Consider the following 13,207-nt stretch of genomic DNA (forward strand, 5'->3'; position numbering starts at 1 on the left):
GAGTAGAAGGACAGATCCAATTGTTTATCTCATTAATTTATTTTCATCTCTGGTTCACTTTAAGTGAGCAACTGGGGTTTCCCATAATACATTACTCCTGAACATTTATGCTCCTGAAGCCAGGCTCACATCCATAACCGTTGGTGTATAGTGAGCCTATAGCTAATCCATTTTCGGTCACACCAATCCATCATGCATACAGCCTGCTTCTGACTTCCTGGACCTCACAAGCTGTAGGCTTGACCACTTTGTCCTTCTTGACGTAGTTGTATGTCAAGGAGGACATGTGTGCTCCCAGCTGTGGATCGTTAGCCCAGGAATCAATTAATCGGGCCATGGTGCACGATCACTGATTCCTCTCCCCCACAGAAAGAACGACAGCTTCTCTCAGAAGCTTCACTTTTTCTGACTCCTATGTCTCTCTAAGCGTACATGTTACGCTTAAAGTGACGTCATGTAAACAAACTCAAGGTTTACATTTACTCAAAAAGTAAAACTACATCTAAAAGTAAAAAAAAATAAAATACACATATATTTCCTCAAATCAAATACTATTTACATCCCACCCTCCCAAAAATACCCACATAAAATGTTTAATAAAAAAAAAAACATTACAATAATAAAACAAAAAAAACATAAATATTTACCTAAGGGTCTAAACTTTTTAAATATCTATGTAAAGATGAAATATTTCTATTTTTTTTTTTTTTATATAAGCTTGTAAAAAGTGATGGATGCAAAACGGAAAAAATGCTCTTTTATTTCCAAATTAAATATTGTCGCCATACATTGTGATAGGGACATAACTTAAATGGTGAAATAACCGGGACTAATGGGCAAATACAATACGTGGGTTTTAATTATGGAGGCATGTATTATTTTAAAACTATAATGGTCGAAAACTGAGAAATAATGAATTTTTTCAGTTTTTTTCTTATTCTAAGGTGGCCATACACTGGCCCGATTCGCGGCCGTTTCGACAGCAGATTCGATCCTGGGATCGAATCTGCTGCCAATCGTTCGCGCTAAACACACTCGCCGATCCGATTTCCTCCCGAAATCGGATCGGTCCGTCGATCGCGCCGTGCGGGAAATTACCCTCGATCGCCCGCGGGTAGGGAGCGCGTCGCTAGCGGCGGCCGATCCGATCAGGTATACATTACCTGACGCTGGCTCCCGGGCATCTTCTCCGCATCTTCTCAGCGCTGCACCTGCTCCAACCCGGCGCTTCCTGTCACTGCAGTGACAAGGAAGTTCAAATAGAGGGCGCTCTATTTGAACTTCCTGGTCACGGAGTGACACAGGAAGTGCCGGGATGGAGCGGGTGCAGCGTGGAGAAGTTGCGGAGAAGATGCTCGGGAGCCAGCGCCAGGTAATGTATGCGCGGGGGGGGGGAGAACAGGCGGCAGCGGCGGCTCCACAGATTGTGATCGGTTTCAGGCTGTTTGCAGTAAAGGCAGCCATACGATCCCTCTCTGATCAGATTTGATCAGATAGGGATCTGTCAGCTGGTCGATCTTATGACAAATCGACAGTAAGGTAGCTCTTAGCAAAATGTACCACCCAAAGAAAGCCTAATTGGAGGCGGAAAAAACAAGATATAGATCAGTTCATTGTGATAAGTAGTGATAAAGTTATAGGCTAATGAATGGGAGGTGAACATTGCTCGGATGCATAAAGTGAAAACGACCGAGGGCTTAAGTGGTTAATACAATTAATATTAATTCCCTATCAGTACCAGTACCACTTAGGTCACCATCTTGGTATCCCCCTCCCTCTTGGTCTTGCTGGCACTCTTGACCCTATAATATCAAACAATACAGAGCATGCATTTCAGAGAGTTCCTCCCTATCTGTCTGCAGTCACTGGCATTCTGCAGTGCAGTGCACTATGGAGCATGTTTCCTTTGTTGATTCCTTTCTGGTCTGCACTACAGCCACTGCTGTTCCCCACTTGTCTTCCACTACTGCACTGTACAGTGGAGTAGCAGAACCTTTTGCATTAGTGCCCCAAACCCCCCCCCCCCCCACCCCACCCTACTGGTCTGCAGCTGCTCCTGTCACTCACTTGTACCCCACTACTGCACAGTGCAGAGGAGCAGCAGAACACCTTATCCCAACCCTCCTTTTTTACTGTTGAGCCTGCCAGAGAGCCACAGGTCACTCCTACCAAATAGCGTAGCAATAGGGGATGCAGAGGTTGTGACCACACCGGGCCCTTGGACCAGAGGGGCTCTCCATCAACTGCAGTATTAGCTCTTCAATGGTGCTATGCTGGTAATTATTACTTGTATGCTTTGAATAGTGGTAATTATTAACAAACTGTTTCCCTCCTCTGCCTACATGGCAGGTTTTGTTGCGTCATATTTATTGCTATGTATACAATGCATAGGGGACCCAATGTAAAACTTGCACTGGGGTCCAAAGCTCATTAGCTATGCCACTGCTCCTATCTATACAATAATAATACACAGCATAGCAATGCAGAAAACAGGTTTCTATATCTAACGCTGTAATGTTCAAGTCACTAAGATCCTTTCCTCAGCTGCTGCTTGCACCTCTCTGCACCTTCCACCTCTTCCAAGACCTGGCCCAATATGTTTCGCATTGTCCTCTACTGCTGAAGCCTTCTGACTCAGTGTGGTTCAAATTTCCATTGTTGATATTGGGACCGAATTAAGTCTGGAGTCTTTGGCAGCAGAATGGGTATCCAGAAAGCACTGCCTCTGAGACTGATTTTTTTAGGTGAGCAGCATAAAAAAGTATAAAATATTTTATCTTGAGTCCTACATCTCAATGATTTTTATGTATTAATGTCAATTATTTAACCATGTACTCCATTTAACCAACTAAGATACCATAATAAGATTAAATGTGCTCTGTTCTATGTGTTGCATACGTATAAATACGATATTTGGCATGCATTCCTCTATGTCAACTATCAATTATGTGCTGTCACTTCTACAGTATATGGATTCAAATTAAGTAAACTGTCTCACCATGCTCACAAATGAAGAAAAAGCAATTGGAGCTGGATTGTGCTGGCTGTGGACCATCACAATGCTGTGGATTTTGTTGTTCTCACTGGAGAGACTGAGTAACTTCCTGACTGGTTGATGCCTGTACATTGGCATAGACTACTGCCCTTTTGTCCATTGTCCTTTGGGGAACTCCGCTGGTTTATTTCCAGGTGTGTTGGATAAAGAGACTAAACGCACTCCAATTATCCCCACAAATAATATACATTTTTGTTTCATAATGATCATACAATTATTTTTTTATTTAAAAATGTGATAAGGAAACCCAAATTACTGTATTACAAGAGTTTGTGTATCCTCATTTTGAACTCCATCCTCTTATGTAGAACAGAACCTTAGCATAATTGTATAGGATAATGTTAATAATTACATAGCCCAGTGAGTATTCAGGCTCATACATTGCAAATTGCAGTTATTCATGTATTCTTGATGCAAATAAGATTGCTGACTCAAATGGCTATTGTCAGTCTCATTGTGACATTGTGACATTGCACAGTATATTTTCTGGGTTCTACAAAATGCATTCACAGGATACACATTGCCCAATAGCTGCCAAATCCAAGTGATGAGCAGTTCTTGTACACATTGTTTTACAGGTTGTTTAGTATATCTCCGGAGACATCAGCCCATTTGTACTTATGCACTTTGAGTGATGCATGGCTCACTGAACATCACATTGGTTTCTAGATTCAATAATAGGTGCAGCAGACATGGGGCGGCATGTTTAATTTAAAGCAGTGTCAGGGAGGTGAATATACCCGCAATGCTTACTTTGGTAAAGATAAGTTTAAGACTCTTTCGAATGCATCAAGACAAGAAAAATCTTGCCTAGCTATTATGTGGTAATTGAAACACAGGGAATCATTCTGTGCGATTTAACTAAAGTTGGATTTATGCTGTTGTATTCTCAGCTCCATATCTGACAGATGTCTTTGTCATCCTTTTACAAATAAGAGAACCTCGCAAAGTTTTAAGAAAATGTGACAAAATGGGAAAAATCCATTGCACAATTTTATTGCTGTATTATAAATAGGTCTCTACGATGAGGAATGTTTTTACTAATGCATCAGTTTAGAAATGAACATCAAAAATATGTTAAAGTGAAACTCCACATTTGCTTAGAAAAAACAGTCTATTCATTTTAGGTTTATACAGTGCAAAGGTTGATGGACAATGTAAAACTTTGTTAGAGGTTAATAGTGTTAAATGTTCACTTTCAGTCTATAGCTCCTTTGTCTTTTGCAGGCAGAGGCTTGTGTACAGGGGTGCAGGCATGGCATGTGCCATGGGCACCACTTACTGGGGGTGCTGCTCTGTAGCATGCCTGGTGTTCTTCATACAGATTCTATTTTTTACCCGGGGTACATTCTGCTGCCTGGTTACATCTTCTCGGGGGACAAGCTGCACAACTGTAACTGGGGAATATGTATAGGCCTACCTATTGCAACACTCCATTCTTACAGGCCATGCTTCACCTCAACTTGGACACAACCACTTCAACCAACACTAAATATTTGGAGGGTGCCCCCCCTTCCCCGGAGCAGATTTCAGTGCTTGTTTCCCTACATACATATCTGTTCGCAGGACACCTACTGGAAACTGTGGCATCATTATACAGCTCTCGATGTTAAAGATACCCAGATTTTTTTGTATGTTTGCTTGTTCATAAATCTATAAGAATTAAAATATTTGTTATAGATTTAAAGATTTGTTACTGTTGCTAAAACACAAACAAACAAAACTTCCCACAATCCTGCTGGCACACCATAGTTCCTGCAGTTAGGTAAATCCAACTAGACTACTTCCTTTTAAAGTAAAAAAAAAACAAATATTAAGTTGTGTTCAGTATATTTGCAAATATGCTTTTGACTTGCATGAATGTTAACCACTTGCCGACCGCACACTCATACCGTGCGGCGGCAAAGTGGTAGCTGGAGGACCAGCGACGCAACTGTGCGTCGCCAGGTGCCTCCCTAATTAATCAGGAAAGGCCGCTCGCGCGAGCGGCCGTTTCCTGTTAGATCACGGAGCGGGTCTCCGTGAATAGCCTGCGAGCCGCTGATTGCGGCTCACAGACTAAATGTAAACGTAGGAGACATTTGTCTCCTTTGTTTACATTGTACGGCGCTGCTGCGCAGCAGCGCCGTAAGGCAGATCGGCGATCCCCGGCCAATCGGCGGCCGGGGATCGCCGCCATGTGACAGGGGACAGCCTGTCACTGGCTGCACAGGACGGATAGCGTCCTGTGCAGCCCCGATCACCGGGGATGAGCAGGTAGGAGAGGGAGGGGGGAATTTCGCCGCGGAGGGGGGCTTTGAGGTACCCCCCCCGCAACATGCCTGCCCACCGGAGTGATCAGACCCCCCCTGCACCTCATCCCCATAGGGGGGAAAAAAGGGGGGCGATCTGATCGCTCTGCATGAAACATGATCTGTGCTGGGGGCTGCAGAGCCCACCCAGCACAGATCACAAAATAATTAAGCTGTACCTTAAGGGGGGGTAAAGGGTGGGTCCTCAAGTGGTTAAAATGTACTGGATAGGCTGAGGCTCAGACTACACTGTTCCAAAATTATGTAAGTCAAAGCAAAACACATAAAAAGAAGAATCTATGCATCTTTCTTCCTCAACTCTTGCCCCCCTCTCAACCAACCCCAATAACCTCCCTGTCAGTATACTCTATGTGTGTCTATGTAAAAATGTATCCATGTATGTATAGTTATCCTTGATTGATTGTTCTGCACTTTATTCTACCTCCATCTGTTAATTTGCTGCTACTACTACTTATTTGTTACTACAACTGTGCCCCAAAATAATTCCATGTACCTCTCACTGAGGAATACACCCGATTCTTACCGATTACAGTTCTCTCACATAGCTTGTTCAAAAGTAAGGTGCACTAACCTGAAATAAGTACAACCTCACTGAAATAAATTGTCTAGCATATGGTATATAAAGTACCTATACGTGAAGGATAATTTACATAACATAATCACTAAAATTGCAAGCAATGGAGATCTGTAGTATTTGTCTGTTGTTAATTCTTTTAATGATAAATTACTTATTTAGCTTATCAAGCCTGTTGTTTTTAGGGTTTACTGTCAGATTTAGGAGAAATGTAATATGAAAAAGAGAAAATAATATTTCTGCTTTTTCCATCTTTACCATTTCTCTGTGATGCCAAAAGTGACATTACTTCTGCCATTTACTTCTTTTTTTTTCAACTCAGTGTTACATTGTTGTCCCTACCGCCATAGCTTATTGTCCCTCCCACAACAAACATCACATAACTGGCTTACATCACTGTGTAACATTTTCAAAGGAAAGGGAGGTTTACTTACCTTCTGGTCATAGTGTCCTTATCTCATCCAAAATAGAAAACTTTCGGTTATTTGCATGCTAAGATAAACTTGTTACTGTTGCTAAAACACAAACAAACAAAACTTCCCACAATCCTGCTGGCACACCATAGTTCCTTCAGTTAGGTAAATCCAACTAGACCAGATAGAATGAAAAAAAAATAGGGACATATAGGCCTATCTGCAATTCACTTTTTCACCTGAGATTTCTCCCGGTTGAAATTTTCTAAATTGTCAATACAATGCATTTTAAACCACCAGCAAGCAAACAAATACTCAAAATAATTTTTATAGTACTAGGAGATAACTCAGGAGAGACATTTAATTGCATATGGCCCATAGTTTCAGAAAAAAAAGTAATTTGCATATTTTTGGGGGCACAATGTTTTATTTATGGATATTACAACCTTCGTTTAAATTAAAATTAAAACCACTTTTTGTCTTTATGCAATGATATACTTTTGAGTGTCATAGACCTTGATTCACGTAGCTCCAGTTAATTTGCCATGCACAGGCAGTGCAAGGCAATATTACTAGTACTGAAGCCAGGAGGGTACAGTGCGTTATGCAATTAGCACAAGCCATGGCTACCTGCGCAGCTATGTGATTGAAGGCCACAGTGTGGAAATAAAAGGCTATTGTGGTAAATACAGTAGTTCAAACTTTTACTATTTCAGACTGCATAAATATGCAAAACTTGAGCATTTATTTTACAAGGTTTTCTTTTCCCAGTCTGCAGTCTGTAGTCAATAGTTGATAACATAGTCATTAGGAAAATGAAACAAACATAAAGCTTCCACCTGTACAGGAATGTTCCTGTTACACAATTGCCCCGGCCATGGCACTGAACCGTCTTCTTTATTTCCATAACTCATAATTATCTTGGCTCTTCGGAATGTAGATGTATATTTAAAAGAATAATTCAATCTGATTTGATTCCTACTGCATTGTGTTCACAACAATTACCATTCATTTGGCATTTGAGGCTGGTGAATGAATTTTCCACATGAGATGGCTTAATTTGTACGTGTTTTATTTCAGCAAAGTAGGTATTGGCAAACTGCCTGAAGCTGCTGCAAAGGGCTGTAATTCTTGTTGCTATGTAATATAACAATAGGTTTGGGTAGCCCAAAGTGGAGTTATTAAAATTGATTTTCTTGGCTTGTTTGATTTAGAATGCTGCTTCTAAAAATTACAAATGTCCGTATTTTAAAATTCTCCAAAACAAAGTTGACTTCCTTCGTCTCCAGCCACTTGTAGTATGTTAGATAACTCTGATGCCAAACCCTTACTCAAGTGGAACTTCTAAGTAAATCACTTATTCAGCTTTGAGTAGACTTTGTACAGTTCAAAAACGATGGGGCCACCAGGAGCTGGACTGTGAAAGTATTCAAACTGCATGGCTGGAGTTACACTCCTGTGTAATGCAGAACACATGGATAATTATCACAAGAACATATAGGTTAAAAATAAAATATTATGTAAGGATCCCCATTCCTCCACATGTTCCTTGTGTAATCTATAACCACGTTTCCTTTCCTCTCCTCTCAAGAACCAACTCTTCCTTCCTTCCACTTTGGAGTGTCCCTGTGGAAGCATCTGTTGGGGAGAGGCACACTAACATTTTCATGAAACAAGAAGCCACAGTTCTGAAATGATATGATCTATACCAGAGGTGCCCACACTTTTTCAGCCTGTGAGCTACTTTTCAAAATTAGCAAGTCAAAATGATCTGCCTATGTACAATTTTGGGAGCACACTTGTATATACAGAATGGAAAATGTAGTGCGGTCGTGATCTTCCATGAAGTCCTTCGCAATCTACCGGTAGATCACAATCTACCCATTGGGCACCTCTGATCTATACTATTGTGTGGCAGTTGCTGGGAAGGAGTGTCTGTAAAACTCATTGATGATATTTATGTATGTCTCTCCCATGCACTGCCATTTTAAATTCACTCAGAGATTTGGTATTCTCCCTGAGACAGGTGCTCAGTAGGAAAAGCAAATCTACCCCATTAATAATTTGTACTATGCATGTTACAGGGCCAGAGTTAGGACACATAGTAACACTGGGGGACCTCTGTGTGATGTACCATATGTGATTATGCAGGAGACTTAAATGTTGTGTTCAAGGCTGTGGGGGTGGCCTTGGCTCCTGCATGTTTGGCATGTGAGTGTGTAGTGAGTTAATTGACTTTGCTGTTTTATTGACTATACCCCCTCTACCACCTCCCTCTTACGTATTTAAATATTTAATTTTCATTGCTTGAGGTGACAAGCTTGGATTCTGTGTTTTTCCCTGTATTTGATCCTTGTGGCTACGGTTTTATCCAGTGCTCTCCATCTTTTCCCCTGTCAGTGACCATTGTCAGCATGCACACAGCTTAAAGCGGAATATAACCCTGCATTTCAACTTTGCTCTAAAACATTATTTACAGTATATTATATGCAACCAGCATTTGTTTTTTTACTAGACCAGCATTGGAAGGGTTACACACAGCTTTAAAGTTCCTTTAGATTTCTGCAGACGCATCCGAAGCTGACATAGATACATTTTGTTTACGTAAATGTATCTAAGTGTTGAATGTGACTCATCTCTCTGACTGAGGAGCTGGAGAACAGCCAAAGAGTGTGTAACATTTATAATTTGTTACATTCTATTTAGTTAAAATGTATCTATCTGAACTTCTGCATATCTCTCCACGGAACTTTAAACCTCTGTGTTTACCCTTCCAATGCTGGTCTAGTAAAAAAAACTGCTGGTTGCATACAATATGCTGTAAATAATGTTTTAGAGCAAAGTTGAAATGCAGGGTTATATTCCGCTTTAAAGAGGAACTCCAGCCTAAACAAACATAGTGTCATTAAGTTACATTAGTTATGTTAATTAAAATAGATAGGTAATATAATCTCTTACCCACACTGTTTTAAAAGAACAGGCAAATGTTTGATTTCATGATGGCAGCCATCTTTTTGGTTGAAAGGAGGTGACAGGGAGCATAAGACACAGTTCCAACTGTCCTGTGTCCGGAGAACCTCTCCCAGTTGCTAGGCAACGTGAATAACAACATAGGAAATCCCATCATGCTCTGCACAGCATCAGGGAAAAAAAGCCCGGTCTTTTTTTCTTTGATGGGTGGAGCTTAGCCAGAAATGTAGCTAAAAATGATGCTTTGGTAAGAAAAACAAAGTTCTGATGCTTTGAAACTGTTAAAAAAAAACACCAAGCCTTTTCAGTTCTGCTGAGTAGATTTTTAGTCCGGAGGTTCACTTTAAGCTGGTGTGTTCATGGTACATATGGATGCATTTTGGTAGCTCCCTTGGGGTATAAGTTTAATGCAGTATTTGTCCCATAAGAGGATGTGAGATATGTGCCCCAAATCCTTAGATAGGTTTGACACACTGAATGCTTCCATGTTTGTACTATGCAGACAACTTTATTCTTGTGGTGAAGCCCCCTGCATTTGATTTAACTGGGGGGTAGTGTTGGTTCCTGCATAACTATGTTAGTGTGCAGTGGGTTAATTGACATTGTCACTCCTGGAATTGGTGTTAGCTCAGTCTAAGTTAGCTCAGTCTAGTTTAAAGCCGTGTACACATGCTAGTTGAAACTTGGCCAAGGTGGCCATTCAGGGCCATCTTGAATGTGACTCTAGTGTGTGTACAGGTGTCTCATGAGGTTACTTAGCGATCTAGCACACTAGAGCATCATTTCATTTCTGTCATTTCCATTCAGCCCTATGCAAAAGGTGATAAGGCAAACAAACTCAAAGGAGACATTTCAGTACAGAACATAATGTTTCAGCTGCCAAGTTGGAGGTAATTTCTCTGACTTGTTCCATTCAAAGAGAGTTCAAATAGGAATCAGTGTCTCACAGCACAAGGAGCATATGGGTACTTTTGTGTGTGAATTACAATGCAGGATCTTCAAAAAAAAATACAATTATAATAATAAGCTATTTAATTTTAGTCTGGCTACATTGAACTTTATGATGTGCCAGTTCTTAAATTAGGTTAATATTACTGGGAGATTAAAACCTGCCAGATTACTTGTCCTTCCGTATTCCTCACTGATGACGTGCCTGTAGATTAGTGTTGGGCGAACACCTAGATGTTCGGGTTCGCGAACGTTCGTCGAACATCGCCGCGATGTTCGGGTGTTCGCGCCGAACTCCGAACATAATGGAATTCAATGGGGACCCGAACTTTTGTGCTTTGTAAAGCTTCCTTACATGCTACATACCCCAAATTTGCAGGGTATGTGCACCTTGGGAGTGGGTACAAGAGGAAAAAAAAATATTTGAAAAAGAAAATAGTTTTTGAGAAAATTGATTGTAAAGTTTCAAAGGAAAAACTGTCTTTTAAATGTGGAAAATGTCATGTTTCTTTGCACAGGTAACATGCTTTTTGTCGCCATGCAGTCATAAATGTAATACAGAGAAGAGGTTCCAGGAAAAGGGACCGGTAACGCTAACCCAGCACAAGCAGCAGAACACGTGATGGAACAGGAGGAGGCGCAGGAGGAGAAGGCCACGCTTTTTGAGACACAACATCCCAGGCCTTGCATGAGGACAAATAGCGTGCGGATATAGCAATGCTTTTTGCCGCCATGCAGTCATAAATGTAATAAAGATGAGAGGTTCAATAAACAGGGACCGGAAACGCTAACCCAGCAGCAGCAGCAGCAGCACACGTGATGGAACAGGAGGAGGCGCAGGAGGAGAAGGCCACACTTTTTGAGACACAGCATCCCAGGCCTTGCATGAGGACAAATAGCGTGCGGATATAGCAATGCTTTTTGCCGCCATGCAGTCATACATGTAATAAAGATGAGAGGTTCAATAAACAGGGACCGGAAACGCTAACCCAGCAGCAGCAGCAGCAGCACACGTGAGGGAACAGGAGGAGCCGCAGGTGGAGAGGGCCACGCTTTTTGAGACACAACATCCCAGGCCTTGCATGAGGACAAATAGCGTGCGGATATAGCAATGCTTTTTGCCGCCATGCAGTCATAAATGTAATAAAGATGAGAGGTTCAATAAACAGGGACCGGAAACGCTAACCCAGCAGCAGCAGCAGCAGCAGCACACGTGAGGGAACAGGAGGAGCCGCAGGATGAGAAGGCCACGCTTTTTGAGACACAACATCCCAGGCAGGCCTTGCATGAGGACAAATAGCGTGCGGATATAGCAATGCTTTTTGCCGCCATGCAGTCATAAATGTAATAAAGATGAGAGGTTCAATAAACAGGGACCGGAAACGCTAACCCATCACAGATGGTCATTGTTCATGTTACTTGGTTGGGGTCCAGGAGTGTTGCGTAGTCGTTTCCAATCCAGGATTGATTCATTTTAATTTGAGTCAGACGGTCTGCATTTTCTGTGGAGAGGCGGAAACGCCGATCTGTGACGATGCCTCCGGCAGCACTGAAACAGCGTTCCGACATAACTCTGGCTGCCGGGCAAGCCAGCACCTCTATTGCGTACATTGCCAGTTCGTGCCAGGTGTCTAGCTTCGATACCCAATAGTTGAAGGGTGCAGATGGATTGTTCAACACAGCTACGCCATCTGACATGTAGTCCTTGACCATCTTCTCCAGGCGATCGGTGTTGGAGGTGGATCTGCATGCTTGCTGTTCTGTGGGCTGCTGCTGCATGGGTGTCATAAAATGTTCCCACTCCAAGGACACTGCCGATACCATTCCCTTTTGGGCACTAGCTGCGGCTTGTGTTGTTTGCTGCCCTCCTGGTCGCCCTGGGTTTGCGGAAGTCAGTCTTTCGGCGTACAACTGGCTAGAGAAGGGGGAGGATGTCAATCTCCTCTCTAAAGTTTCCACAAGGGCCTGCTGGTATTCTTCCATTTTGACCTGTCTGACTCTTTCTTCAAGCAGTTTTGGAACATTGTGTTTGTACCGTGGATCCAGAAGGGTATAAACCCAGTAATTGGTGTTGTCCAGAATGCGCACAATGCGTGGGTCGCGTTCAATGCAGTCTAGCATGAATTGAGCCATGTGTGCCAGAGTCCTGCCAGAATTCTCATCATCCTCTTGTGAGCGTTGTGATAGTTGTTGTGATGCATCATAGTCGTCACCTTCTTCCTGGTCTGCTTCTGCTGACCATTCGCGCTGAATTGTGGAAGTCCAACGTGCACCGCTCTGGCCCTCGTCAGTGGTGGCATGAAATTCCTGCTCCAACTCCAGCTGTTCCTCCTCCTCTTCTTCGTCATAGCTGCTGGGGCCAGCGTTTCCTGATGCGGATGGCCTGATGTTGGTACCATCACGCTGATCGTTTTCTCCTTCAGATTCCCCCAGTTGCATCATGACAGCTGTTTCCTTGATTTTCAACATTGACCTCTACAGTAAACACAGCAGTGGTATGGTAATGCTGACTGAAGAGTTGTCACTGCTCACAAGCAACGTGGATTGCTCAAAATTTTGGAGGACTTGGCAGAGGTCCAACATGTTGGCCCAATCGGATCCACAGAAGCTTGGCAGCTGTCCGGATGCACCTCGGTACTGCGCCGTCATGTACTGGACCACTGCATTCTTCTGCTCGCAAAAGCGGGCTAGCATGTGCAGCGTAGAATTCCAGCGCGTAGGGACATCATACAGCAAGCGATGGTGGGGGAGATTGAAGCGCTCCTGCGTCTTGGCGAGTGCCCCCGAAGCAGTACTGGAATTTCTGCAATGTTTGGCCACTCGTCGCACCTTCAACAGAAGATCGGCCACGCCTGGGTATGTCCTCAGGAACCGCTGAACTACTAGGTTCATCACGTGCACCAGGCAAGGGATGTGTGTCAGCTTAGCCAACCTT

At 42.7% G+C, this 13,207-nt stretch overlaps 1 protein-coding gene across 1 annotated transcript in view; it reads left to right on the forward strand.

Annotated features, from left to right (window-relative positions):
• Window positions 1–13,207, forward strand: part of LOC137544945 (uncharacterized) — a 648,464-nt gene that overhangs the window by 575,454 nt on the left and 59,803 nt on the right. The gene's annotated exons all lie outside the window — the stretch shown is intronic.

This window comes from Hyperolius riggenbachi, chromosome 2, assembly GCF_040937935.1.
Source record: "Hyperolius riggenbachi isolate aHypRig1 chromosome 2, aHypRig1.pri, whole genome shotgun sequence".
Taxonomy (NCBI): domain Eukaryota; kingdom Metazoa; phylum Chordata; class Amphibia; order Anura; family Hyperoliidae; genus Hyperolius; species Hyperolius riggenbachi.